At 42.4% G+C, this 13493-nt stretch overlaps 1 protein-coding gene and 1 pseudogene across 2 annotated transcripts in view; both read right to left on the minus strand.

The window, feature by feature from the left end:
- The window catches only part of LOC146789845 (syntaxin-binding protein 4-like), a 1170683-nt gene that overhangs the window by 951541 nt on the left and 205649 nt on the right, over positions 1-13493 (minus strand). The gene's annotated exons all lie outside the window — the stretch shown is intronic.
- LOC146789846 (DNA repair nuclease APEX1 pseudogene) lies at positions 8992-10063 on the minus strand (annotated as a pseudogene).

The following is a 13493-nucleotide window of genomic DNA, read 5'->3' on the forward strand; positions in this document are numbered from 1 at the left end:
TAGTTTTCAGGTCTTTTTGGCTAATGTGAGATCTAAGCTTCTCACCCAACTCTCTGCACTCGCTGAGACCCATCTTTTTCTTCATCCCTCGCAGTCTGGCTTCAGGGCTGCGCACCGCACTGAGTTCGCCCTTCTCAGTGTAACAGAACATTTCAGACAGTACCTGGATATAGGAGGCACTGCTGCGCTCACTCTGCTTGATTTTAGTGCAGCTTTTCACACAATGTCTTATACCATCCTGGCTGAAAGACTAGAGGTTTTAGGCCTCAAAGGTTTGGCTTTGAGGTGGCTTGTCTCTTTCCTAAAAGATCGTAGTTTTCAGGTCTTTATGGCTAGTATGAGATCCAAGCCTCTTGCCCTGACTTCTGGCGTTCCGCAGGGTTCCATTGTGAGCCCATTGCTTTTTAACATCTATGTCTGCCCATTGGTGGACATAATAGAGAATTGTGGGCCTACCCTTTTTTCATACGCCGATGACACACAGATTATTTTCTCTATATCATCAGCTCAGAACCATGACCCGTCTTTGCTGGACCTGAGGAAATGTTCTTATGGATGAATAAAAACCCACTCAGGCTTAATGGTGACAATACTGAGATCATGGTCCTGAGTAACACCACCAGTCTTTGAGGCCCAAGACACTGGCCGGAATCATTAGGGCCTCTGCCCACCCTGGCTACTAAGGTTAAAACTCTGGGCTTTATTATCGATGATAAACTCTCCTTAAAACCACAGGTGACTGAGGTTACTGCCACCTGTTTTTCAGTCCTCAAATGGCTGAAAAAGATTTTTGGGTCAATTGCCTTAGCGGCTCAGAAGACTGCTACTCAGGCATTAGTCATATCCAGATTGGATTATGGAAATGCGTTGAAACTGTGTGCAGATAAGACTTTGATCCACCGCTCCAAAAATGTTTTGCCCAAAATGCTGCAGCTCGGCTGCTCTTTTGATTACAAAAATATACTGCAGTCTCCCATCTGTTTCAGGACCGAGCATGGATTAGCTCCCTATTGCATTCAGGAATTGGTAACTCCTTATCTGCCTTTTCGATCCTTCAGATCTTCGAGTCATGCGTTGTTTTCAGTGCCAAGGTTCCATCTTACACACATGAAGGGCCGCTCTTTTGCCTACCTTGGTCCTAAATTGTGGAATTCTCTGCCTGCTGACCTTACAAACTGCAATTCATTACTTACCTTTTACAAAAATGTGAAGACTTGGCTTTTCTAGATGCTTGTCCTGGGACATCCTATCTGCTTCTCTCCTGTGCCGGAAAACCCCTTCGGGTAGCTGTGTGCATTACAAATCTCCAAATAAATAAATAGAGTGGAGTGGCACAGAGTGGAGACTTGCAGAATGGAGTGGTGTGTGGTAGAGTGCTGTGGAGTGGAGGGGAGGGGAGGGGTATAGAGTGGAGTAGAGTGTTGTAGAGTGGAGGTGTGTAGAATGGAGTGGCGTAGTGGGAGTATGCATAGTGTGGTAGTGCACTGCCATTACAGACAACAATTTTTTTTTTTTTAAATGGCCATTCCATTTGCAGAGACAGACACTTTTAATGATAAAGGTATATAGTGGAGTGTAAAGTGGAAATGTCATCACCTAGTGTGTCGATTTGTTTTGATTAAAATATTTGTTTCCATCGCACTACAGAATTATAAAAAAGAATGTGCTTCATTTGTGCTTTCCTAATTCTGATATATTATGAAATATCTGCACAGAACATTTACAGACATTAAAATGTTGTTGTGTGTACCAAAAACCTTTCCTTTTGTGGCAAGATTGTCACATAAATTCTCTCACTTTAAAGTCAGAGAAAGACAAGTAAACATTAAGCTCCCTCGGAAAACATAACCTGACATTTGACCTCTGTCTTTGAATGCAGAGCAAATGTAACAAGATCAGAATACGTTTTACATGCCTGTTAACAGACAACAAGCACTTGTGGAAGAATGCAGTAAATAGGCTATGCTCCATGAGAGGGGGGTAACACAAGCTGAATAGCAAGTAATAAATAAAGCCACCAAATAGAAAGCAAGCAAATGTTAGCTACGAGCCAAAAAGCCAATGGTAAGCAATGGGCTAAATGCATTTCCAGGGAAGCTTTCAGAATGTCCCCAAGATGTTGTTAGCAAAGAAAACATCTGCACTGTCTGATAGGCTTGAACCTAAAAAGGCTTGAAACAAGGTTGTATCTTGTGATCTTTGCTTTTCAACTCATTCTAAAGACTGCAGTAAATGTTTATTTACAAAAGATTGTTCTATAGTTTTATATGTAGTTCCCAAATTATTCCTAGAATCTAAAGTATCCTTTAAAGGAACCAAAAGGAAAATAATTAAGAAGTAACTTTCTATGCCTTTGTCGGTTCTGTTTTCTTCATTTTGTTGTTGAAAATGAAGGTATCAATTTTAATATAGGAATATTAAATGAAGATACTTTAACTACAGCTCATCAGTGCCTCAGTGATTTAGTTAAATCTGAAAAGCCCCGGTAGTTGAGAATGAAAGTGTGTTTGAGCTATAGGTTAAACAAGTAAAAGAAGTATGCTATTTTTAATGTAATTAAGGAAAGTATAGTTGAAATCCAACATTTAAGGGAAAGCGATTCAAAAGAAATCTAAACTCAGATGTAATTTGATGTTGATATACTTTATATATCAGGGAAGAAATATCTAAAATGCCTCTACGAGATGAAAAACAACCTGGAGACTTCCAACGTTATTGCTCAGATCCTGTCCTAGGACGTGCAGAAGAATTATGCTGTGGTGTATGGGGCAGTTAGTGTTCCTTTGAAGTTTGACGTACATTCACTGTCTTTTGAGGCAATAATAAATTGTGAGCGTAGGTAGAGAACACCCAATGAGCTACCACTGTTTTGCTTGTTTGTCCTACATGCTTGAATGAATGAATGAAAGAAATACCTCAGCAGACTGTTGAAAGGAGAGCAACATACATAGTGCGGTTCAAGTGACAATCCGCAAGTTATAATCACTGTCTGGAATTACATCAAATGTAGATTTTATGACAAGTGTATTTTATAATGTTTTGTTGAATGTAATATATTATTTACATATAAATATTTTAGGATGCTTGTGACACTTACATTTGTTTTTATTATATGTATTTTTATAAGGTAAATTGTCATAATAAGCCTTATCTTTACTACTAATAATAACTTTACAGCTCAATCGTCAACTAGATTGCTTTGAGCAATACCTACATTTTCACTGCTTTATAAATGATAAAACTGGAAAATGTGGTTTAAATTCTGCCACAGAAACAAACTGCAACAGGATAAGGAAAATTATTATGACACCAAATTCCAGAAATGATGAAGTTGTTATAGACAGATGTTTTGCCGCATAAACTGCAATTTAAATAAAGTTCTTGGGCTTCATCAGAGACATCAACCTTGCCCTTCAAACCCGGAGACAACATAGCATTTATCACTTTTATATAAAACAAAATATCCCTTACCAGAAGCAATTTTTATAACAACTTTTCCAGCCAAAGCCCTCTGCCACCTTGATGGTGGCCATGCGCATCCCATCAACATCACTAAGTCAACACTCATTCAATTAACAATGCCCCAAATGGCACAGCCACCCTCAGTAAATGAAAATTTGACGATATCATCTCACCCAAAAGAATTTACAGCGGCTAACGCTACAGTCTTATTCGTCTTTAAGACAAGGTAACCACATAAAAGGTCATAGCAACCAAAGCACTACCCATATGCCAGAAAAACGTATCATATTTAAGGCATACGCAACACAAGAACACAATAATCTGCAAAGTTTATAGTCAAAAAGTTCAGAAAAGCAATGCAAAAGAAAGCAAGTCTTTTCAAGCTACTGCCTTAGGATCTGGAAACCTTCACGAATTTAGTCCACTAGAGAGCACTATTTCTTCTTCTGTGGTTAAACTAAGGAAGTTACCTTAGCCCTGACGATGGAGAAAACATTGTTAGTTGCTAAGGTTGCACCCTATTATGTAATTTTATATGATGTCGATTTGTAGAGCACACTAATCACCCGCGAGGGTATCCAGGCACTTGAGCAGATGTGCAGGCATGTAGTCCCTTCAGAATTATTCTTAGACCCAGGTCCTCAACTACTTGTGAAGCTCAAGTAGCGAGAAGGAGTCTCTGCTGTGTTGCAGGAGGTCGTTCTAGGCTTTGGATGCAATATAACAGAAAAAGCGCCTACCTCCTGTGCATCTATGAATTGGGGGAGTGTGGGGGTGTGTGTGAGTGAGAGTGAGGATGAGTGTAGATGTCTGATTGGATTGTGGAAGTGTATGTGGCTGTTGAGGTATGCAGGTTCTGTGTTGTGTAAGGCTTGTAGGTGTGCATGAGGAGTTCGAATTGGCAGCATTTGCGAATGGGGAGACAAAGCAGCTCCCTGAGGTGTGGAGAGATGTATTGTGGTGATGTAGGTTAGGTATGAGTCTCATGGATGCGTTCTGAAGTCTGTTCAGGAGTTGCTTGGACATTCTGGCGTACCGTGCATTGCCATAGTCTAGTCAGCCTGTGATGAGTGCTTGCGTAACAGTTCATCGGGTCTTCTGTGGCACCCGCATTCGTAGAATCTCGAAGCAAGTGGAGCTCACTGTGTTGACTTGTGCTGTCATATTCAACTTGTCCTCCAAGATGATACCCAGATTTCTGGTGTGGTTGGTGGGTGTTGATGCGGGTCCTAGTTCAATCAGCCACCCGGTGGCATCCCACATGGAGTTCTTGTTTCCAAAGTTTAGCACTTCCATCTAGTTAGAATTCAGTTTCAAGCAGTTGGTTCTCATCCATTCCACTACCAAGGTCATGCAGCTGGTTCTGGAGGTGGGCATCTTATCCTTTGGGGAGATGATTAGTTGGGTGTCATTTGCATAGGAGACAATGCTGGTGCCTTGAGACCTGATGATGTTGGCAAGCGGTGCCATGTTGAAATGGAAAAGGGTCAGGCTGAGAGATGAACCCTTGGGGACTCCATATACAAGTTTCTTGTTCTCGGATGCAAAGATTGGCAGTCTGACCCTTTGGGTTCTCCCTGTGAGTAAGTAGAAGATCCAGTTGATTGCTTGCTTTTGAATATTGCAATTGCGGAGTCTTCTGATGAGTGTGTGGTGGGAGACTGTGTCAAAAGCTGCAGGGAGGCTGAGCAGGATGAGAGAATGTTTCCTACTCGGCCAAGGATGGTGCTGATGGTGGCTGTGATGAGCACTGTGTCTGTGTTATGATTCTTTCTGAAACCTGATTGAGAGTTGTCCAGTAGGAGGTGGAGCTTGAGGTGGCTTCTGGGTTGTTTGTTGATGGCCCTTTCAAATATTTTCACTGAATAGGAAAGCAAGGAGGTAGGCTGGAACTTAGCCAGTAGTCTGGGGTCGGCTAAAGTTTTTTTTTGAGGAGGGCCTTAACTGCTGTGTGGTTCTAGACTTTTGGGAAAGTGGCAGAGGTGATGGAGGTGGTCATAATGTGGGTGAGACCTGTGTTGATTGGTGATGGCTGAGGTTATAGATGTGTTGGGGGCAAGGCTCAGAGGGGCCCTGGAGTGGATAGTCTGCATGATTGCAGCTGATTCTTCATGGTGAAGGACTTCCATCTGATCAGGTGAGTGTCCTGATTGGTGATGGGCAGGTTGGTGATGGGTTCGTTGGGATCTGGTTGGGGTGTGAAGTTGCTTTATATGTCCGTGATTTTGCTTTGGAATAAGTTGGGTAGGTTGTCGCAGAGTTCTTGAAAGGAGGTGATGCTGTTGATGGAGGCTGTGGTGAAGTTTTTGATGAGCAAGATGATTTCTTTGGTGCTCTTGGAACTCCCTTTCATGCGTTCAGCTAGTGCTCTTTCCTTGGTTTCTCTAAAATGATGGTGTTATAGTCTGAGTGCAGATATGAAAGTAGTTATGTCAGTGTTATTGTGGCTGACTCTCCACTTTCTCTCTAGTTGTTTGTAGTGCCTTTTAAAATCCCAGAGGTGATGTGGTCTGTAAGGTTGGGTTGGGTGGATCTGTGTGGAGGGCATTGAGCCAGTCTGCTTCCAAGATTTTGCTCTAGCTGTGGCTGGGTGGGAAGATGCTTGATTTGGAAGTAGATGATGGAGTGGTTAGTCAATGTTAGGGGTGAGTTGGTGTTGAACTTAAAGTTGTTGGTGGTAGAGAAGATGGGATTCAGTGTGTGGCCGGTGAAGTTTCTGAGTCTGTGATGAGTTGGGTTAGTCTGATGTTGTTCATACTTTCTAGTAGTTCTGAGGAAAGGAAAGCCCTCTGCACCCATCAGCACATGGACCAGCACCAGGAACTCTGGTTCGATCACCGCTCAGTGATATTCCGCAGCACTCCTTAGGTCTATAGACCCCAGATGCCTTTCCTGCAGCTGCTGCTGTGCCTCACACCATGGCAGATGCTTTCACCACCACTCACTGCTGGTTCTCCAGCAGCCACCCACCCACATACCCCATGCAAATACTAACAACCCCATTAACAACCACTCCCAACGCAAATGTCACACAAGCATCAACAAAGCCTTTACCCCCACCCTAAAACACACACCACAGAAAACCTGTAGGCCAACACCCACTTGCATGCATGCTTCTCAATACATCACTCTGTAAACACACAGCTGAAATATAGGACCTACTGAGTAGTGACACACAGGATATCCTCTTCATCACAGAGACCTGGCTCACCCCTCATTGGCTCCTGACATCGCCACAGCAATACCAGTAGACTACAAAATCACTCGACAGGACTGCCTTCACAAGCCAGAAGGCGGACTCGCTATCATCTACAAGGAATCTATCAAATGCCAACCCATTCATGGAATACCTACACTTCAAGCTGCAAATCCCCATAAACGTCACCCTGAATGGATAGAGCCCTCGCCTAACGACCACCAGGACCAGGAGCCACCTTTACCAACCTCATCATCAACTTTGTCGCTCCGCTCACCATCAACTCCAGAACCTACATTCTTCTTGGTCACCTCACCTTTCACCTGGAAAGACCAAAACAACCCCTGCTCTAAAGCATTTCTCGAAAGCTTGAGCAACATCGGACTCATCCATCTTGTACCAGAACCAACAGTCACCGCAGGACACACACTGGACCCCATCTTCACCACAAGCAACAGCAACAAACTCAACTCCACCACCATTCATACAGACCAACCACTCTTTATCCACTTACAAATCCAGTCGCGGCTGCTCCCGCGAATCATTAGTGGAGCGGGGAGAAAAAAAAGGTACACACTAACTGCAACTCAACAGATGTGATTTATGCCATTCTATGTCCCTGTAATGAGTTGTATATAGGCCAAACAAGGCAGAAAGTGAAAACCAGGATTCTACAACACTGTAGCAGGATACGATGTAACACAGTGGGAGCACCCCTGGTAGAGCACTTCATGGCAAAAGCGCACAAACCAGAGTCAATTAGATGTTTGGTTCTCGAAAAAGTGTCCCTGGGCATAAGGGGTGGTAACATTAATGCTATTCTGAATGTGCGAGAAAGTAAATGAATGTACACTATGGACACAGTGAATAATGGCCTTAAAGAACTTGATGGCTCCAATACACAATTGTCCATCCTTCACACTGAATATTGTACACTTACCATTTCGTAATTGCCTACTAAAGCCAGGTTGTGGTCTGTACATTAAGCAGACTGTGCTGCTGTCCATGAATATTGTATTGTATATTTAATGCTTATCTTTAATGTGGGTCGTTTAACAAGACATCTCACCTTCATGAACGCAGATGGGTACATAGCGCTATTATGCTGGTTGACTACGCCTAACTGTAAGGCATAGCTAGATCATATGTCTTAGTGGTAGAATGTTCCCTTTAACCATGGCATGACTTAAATATATTGTATTACATGTTAGAGATCTAAGAATGTACAGTTTTATTATTTGCTTGGACTCTGCGGTTTTCCTTTTTTTTTTTTTTTTGGTATTTCATTTCTGTATTAAAAACTGTGGATATCAAAAGAAATCGGACCACTGAATCAAATTCACCATACAGAATTTGGGGATTCTTAATGCTGCTTAGATTAAATTCACAATAGATACCTATAATCAAAGACGTCTCCTGTGCAGAACTTGTGAAAAGTTTGGCTGCTATTGACAACTGCTGACTAATAGTGTTACTGAATGATAGCTTCTGAGCACGGCAATCACTGCATTGCTTTTAGTAATGCCTAAATGCTAGGTTACTAACCTACAGTTTCTGGATCAACACCGCTGCTGAAGATGAAATAGCTTGACAGTATTAGAATTACTCATGTAACAATAAAAAAAAAAAAATAGCACCTACGTATTTTCGGCAAGAGCCTTTGTCGAATTTGACACACATTATAGGAAGCAAAAAGACCAACATCAACAAAGATATTAAATTATATCAAAATCTAACTTCTAAAAGACCCCTGCAGATCTGCATGTTTTAAGAAACAAAAACAAAAACCCAGCTCCATCAACATTGGACAGTCGGTTGCATTTAGGACATGGCATCAGAGATATTTTACAAGCTCTAAATTAAGTAACAATTTCTTGTGAGGACAGCTGAATTACCTGTTGCTATATAAATTGAGATACAGCGGCGAAAAAATACTTTAGTGTTGTGTGTTTGGGGGAAATAGCCACTGACATTTTATACAGTGCTGTGCTAAAACAACAGTTAAAAACGATTGCATTGAGGAGGTAAACTCTTCCAAGTTGCAGATCTCTCCAAAAATACGGAAGAAAGTCCGAAAGTTGCCTGGGCAAGCTCACGAACCGATGAATCCCCAACCAAATAGTTGCCCAAGTGGACATCATATGCAGACTGGATGAAAACGCGCTGAAGAATGCTATGTAAACCTATATGCAAACTTGTGTTTCATGGAGTAACAAATCGCTCTCATAACTTAAATGACATATTAGGGCCGTTCTGAGGACAGATACCAAAAAACATACTACAGTAAAATATAACTAAAAGTTAACCCTTTGATATCTGCTGTGACCCACCAGCTACAATTCTTCCCTGACATTACTCACATGGCCATGTAGAGAGTATTAGGGCAATGGTCACTTCCCGTAACTTTGGAACGTATTTTACTGTCACACAGTTTGTCCTGAAGCACCTTGGACAGGACAAAGTAATCAAGTCGCCAGCCAACATTTTTTCCACGGGCATTCATCATGTAAGTCCAGAAAGTGTAGGTATAAGGAACATCAGGGTAGATGTGGCGGAAGCTATCTTTATAGCCATCAGCCAGCAGGGTGCTGAAGCCTTCCCGTTCCTGAGGAGTAAAGCCAGCAGTCTTCTTGTTGCCTTTCGGATTCTTCAAGTCGATCTCCTGGTGAGCCACATTGAGGTCACCACACAGAATCAAAGGTTTCTTTTCATCTAGAGCCTTCAGGTAGTCGCGCAAGTCCACGTCCCATTTCTGGCGGTAATCCAAGCGAACCAAACCACGACCTGAATTGGGCACATAAGCTGCCACTAAGTAGTACATGTCGAACTCAGCTGTGATTATTCGGCCTTCCTTGTCATGTTCCTCAATTCCTATGCCAAAGGTGACCTTAACTGGTTTGTTCATGCACAGCATGGCTACCCCACTGTAGCCTTCCTTCTCGTCAGAACATGCCCAATACTTGTGGGGATACTCTGGCATGTCCTTGATGTCAGCTGGCAAGACCTTCTCAGCACACTTGGTCTCCTGGAGGCAAAGGATGTCAGGATCCTCCTGCCGCACCCAATCTAGGCCATTCTTCTTCACCCAGGCCCGCAGCCCATCGACATTCCAGGAGCAGATTTTCAGGTTGGACTTTCTCCCACTGGCAGAAGTCAACTTTTCAGGAGGGTCTTCATAGATGGCTGGTGCTTCTGGTTCCTTCTCCTTTCCTTTCCCACATCCTTTCTTGCCCTTCTTACCCGCTGGTTCTGCAACATCATCCTCCACCAGGCTGCCTTTGACACCAACTTCTGCGTCCTTTTCACGTTTGGGCATTTTCAGCACAGACCGTAAGGCAGAATCCAACATTAAGCAACGACGAAGCACAGCAAGTCGCAGAATATTGGCAGTGTTTTCCTTCTGACCTCGCCCTTGGACTCTGCGGTTTTCCAAGCCCAAAGTAATATGTTAATCATAGTATTCAACACTAAAGCCAGTTTGTGGTCTTTACATTAAGCAGACTGTGCTGCTGTCTCTAAATATTGTATTGCATATATAATGCTCATTTTAAACGTGGGTCGTTTTATAAGACATCTCACCTTCCTAAGCACACATTGGCACTTAGCGCTATTATGTTGGTTGATTACACTAAACTGTTTGGCATGGCTAGAACGTATGTCTTAGTGGTGGAATGTTCCCCTTAACCATGACATGACTTACATATTGTATTACTTGTTGGCGATCCAAGAGTGTACAGTTTTATTATGTGCTTGGACTCTGCGGTTTTCCAAGCCCGAATTAATATGTTAATCAGAAGTATTCGACACGAGATGAGCCCACTCACCATTTGGGGCTCTTGTTCATACGAATTGTTCATTGTGATACTTTCAACGCTAACATAGCATTGGGTCTCTTTGAAGATACCCCTGTTGTGTTGCTGGAGCAGAGTTTTCTGTTGAAAATTTATCGAGTTTTAAGCTCCAGTTTCGTCTGCATGTTTTGATTAAAATGATTAATTTTAAAACACTAATTAGTAGTTTGTCATGTTGAAGTCGGACTAATCAATATTACTAATGAGAGAAAATATACGTGGGATGCATATATGTTGCTTAATAATAATGTGCGGGTTTTAATTAAATGAATGTCGCAAGGTGCTATTTGTTTAAAGCACAAACGCTTTTTAAAATAACGTGTACTAATGCTTAATTGTGTTGCAAAAGGCTAGATAATTACATACACATAAGGGTATTAGTGGGAATTAACACTGTTTAATCATTATACTGTGGTAACGTTGTTTTGTGTTTCTTTCAATTAAGATGGTCTGTTTTGGCCTAAAACAAGATGGCTGCCATTTACAGCCTGCACTCGAGTGATTGAATTTTGACGAAAAGGCCTTTCTGAACATGGTCGAGAGTCACCTGACCACAGCTTTTGCCTGGTTTGAAAATCTTCCGTGAGGACAGCAGTTCTGGGAACGTGTCCAACTGTCCTTGGACAAGGATGAAGCCACAATGAACAATGATAAATCTGCGGTGGCTCTGCTAAGATATCAAGGAAGAACTTTTACGAAAGTAACATTTGCAAACTCGAGTTTCCTTCTTCCGTCTTTTTATTTTTGTGATTTTTCCTGAGCGGAGGTTTTCTAAATGTAACCAAGAGACTTCCTTTCCTGCTTGCTCTGCTCAGCGGCTCAACGGATATCTAATTTTTGTTTGTTACTTTCGTTTGCAACATAACCTATAAAAATGTTAGACTAGAGAGGGTCCATGTTCGTTCGTCCATTCATTCTTTCCTGGTGGTCATCGCGTTTGGACGTTACCCATGCTGAGGACGGCAGCTCGAGAGACTTTACTGAGAGACCTGTCCTGACCCTTTTAGCTAGATTAGGTAACTATGAAAATGACAATTTTGCTAACGATTGACTTTTCATTTGAATTAATTTAGATAAACAAGCATTGTTTGAATTTCAGTGTCGGGTGTTTATTCTTTGTCATTTATTGAGTTTCCAAATGTATTTCCTATGTTTAAAATCATGACTCAGGGCAATATCATTAAGGTCGCATTGACCTCGTTGTAGATGCAGATTGGTCTAGGTTTTCTCTCCTATATTCAGTGTGGATAGAGTAATAGCGTGAATTTAGTGTGATGGGCCCTAGCGTATGATGTATGAATGTGCGTGTGACTGTGGATTTACTCTGTCCGTGGAAGCAGGGAGATTTTATATGCGCCGATCTGCAGCAGTTTCCTCGTAGCAGTATGATGGTTTGATTATTGTCTTGATCAGATTAGATTGCTTGTATATTGGCTTTTGATTTATTGATTTATTGATTGATGTTGGTATATGTACTAATACTATATGTTGAGGTCGTTGTATTGAGTTTTATGTAGTGCTTCTGGAACTTGGGAGCTGGTGACGGTTCCGTAGTAGGGCAGAGGGAAGTGAGTGCTGCTCTCGGGAAAAACGGGATTGTTGGAATTACCTGTATGTATGCAGGAAAAACGTGTGACAATTGAAGTTACGCGTCACATTGTCTGGGTTCGGAATCAGTGACATCGTCGTGTGTTACTATTAGGGACATATTTTCAGTATAAAAGGAGTGTGTATGGTAGCGAAGGTTATCTGTGAAACTCTGGTCTTAAGTCCCAGGGATCCGTAAGGTTTGCCGTTAAAGCTTATCGCGGGAGGAGTAATAGATATTCTCTGAGCTTGTCTGAAGGACTGGGCAGAGGTAAGCGCTGCTTGGTTGACGTGCGATATAATTCTGTAGTGGGACAGATTGTTCGCTGTTCTCGGGAAAGGCAGGATTCTGTGTGGTTGTGCTACATTTTCTGGGGTGAAAGTGCGTGAATGAATGAGCATTTAGTTGATTGTAAGACTCTGTGGAGTAGTCCTAGAGGAAACAGTTAATGGATGCATGTTAGAAGGGCAGAGTAGAGGGATGAGCTACTGTGTCAACGAAAGTAATTATTCCGTAGTGGAGCAGAGGTAAGCGCTGTTCTAGAAAGAAGCGGGATTCTTGTGAGAATTTTCTTTACTATTCTGTGGTTAGCGAAGCAGACAATGGAGATGTTTATATGTTGTAACTAATAGATTTTGTAGAATTTGAAACGAAGTCTACTGAGAAGGCTTTGTAAAGGAGGGGTAGACGAGTGACAGGAGACAGGAGCAGAAGCGACTGCAGCGACTGCTGACGTCATACAGACCGCGCTCTGATTGGGTAGTGGATCAGAACAGTGCTCGCGCTAGGATTGGTGCGTTGGTGTGAGCCGCGCAGGGATTGGAAGGAGTCACCCTGTGACGTAGACGCTCCAGGATTGGTGCGTTGGTGTGAGTCGCGCTGTTATTGGACGAAAGATCGTACCGTGCAGTTGCGTTACGGAAGAGACTAGAGAATATTGGTAAACGTTAAAAATGTATTACCAACCGGAGGAAAAGAAGAAAAAATCCTTGTTTGGTAAAATAAAAAGGTGGTTCGACAAGGATAAAAATGTAATAACCAGAGAGGGTGAATTGCTACCTCCGACGAAAACTCCTGCATCCTTCATGGTTGCGAAATATGGGTATCATACCTGTATATGGTTGGAGAACTGGGCTAGGTGTACTAAGGAAGATGGTGTCTTAGCATTCCCGGAACATGGTTCATTTAATCTGGTCGTGTTGAGAAATTTACGGGAAAAGATGATGAGTCTAGAGCCTAGACCAAGGCCGACACAGTTTGAGGCGTTGGTGGAATGGGAAGATGAGGTGCATGAGCGAGAAAAGCAGAGGAGTGGAGGCAATTATAGGTACTTTTTTGGGAGAAAATATGATCGTGAAACTCATCATGATCGAATGAGAAGATGGCGAGATGCTAG

Source organism: Triturus cristatus, chromosome 10 (assembly GCF_964204655.1).
Source record: "Triturus cristatus chromosome 10, aTriCri1.1, whole genome shotgun sequence".
NCBI classification, from domain to species: domain Eukaryota; kingdom Metazoa; phylum Chordata; class Amphibia; order Caudata; family Salamandridae; genus Triturus; species Triturus cristatus.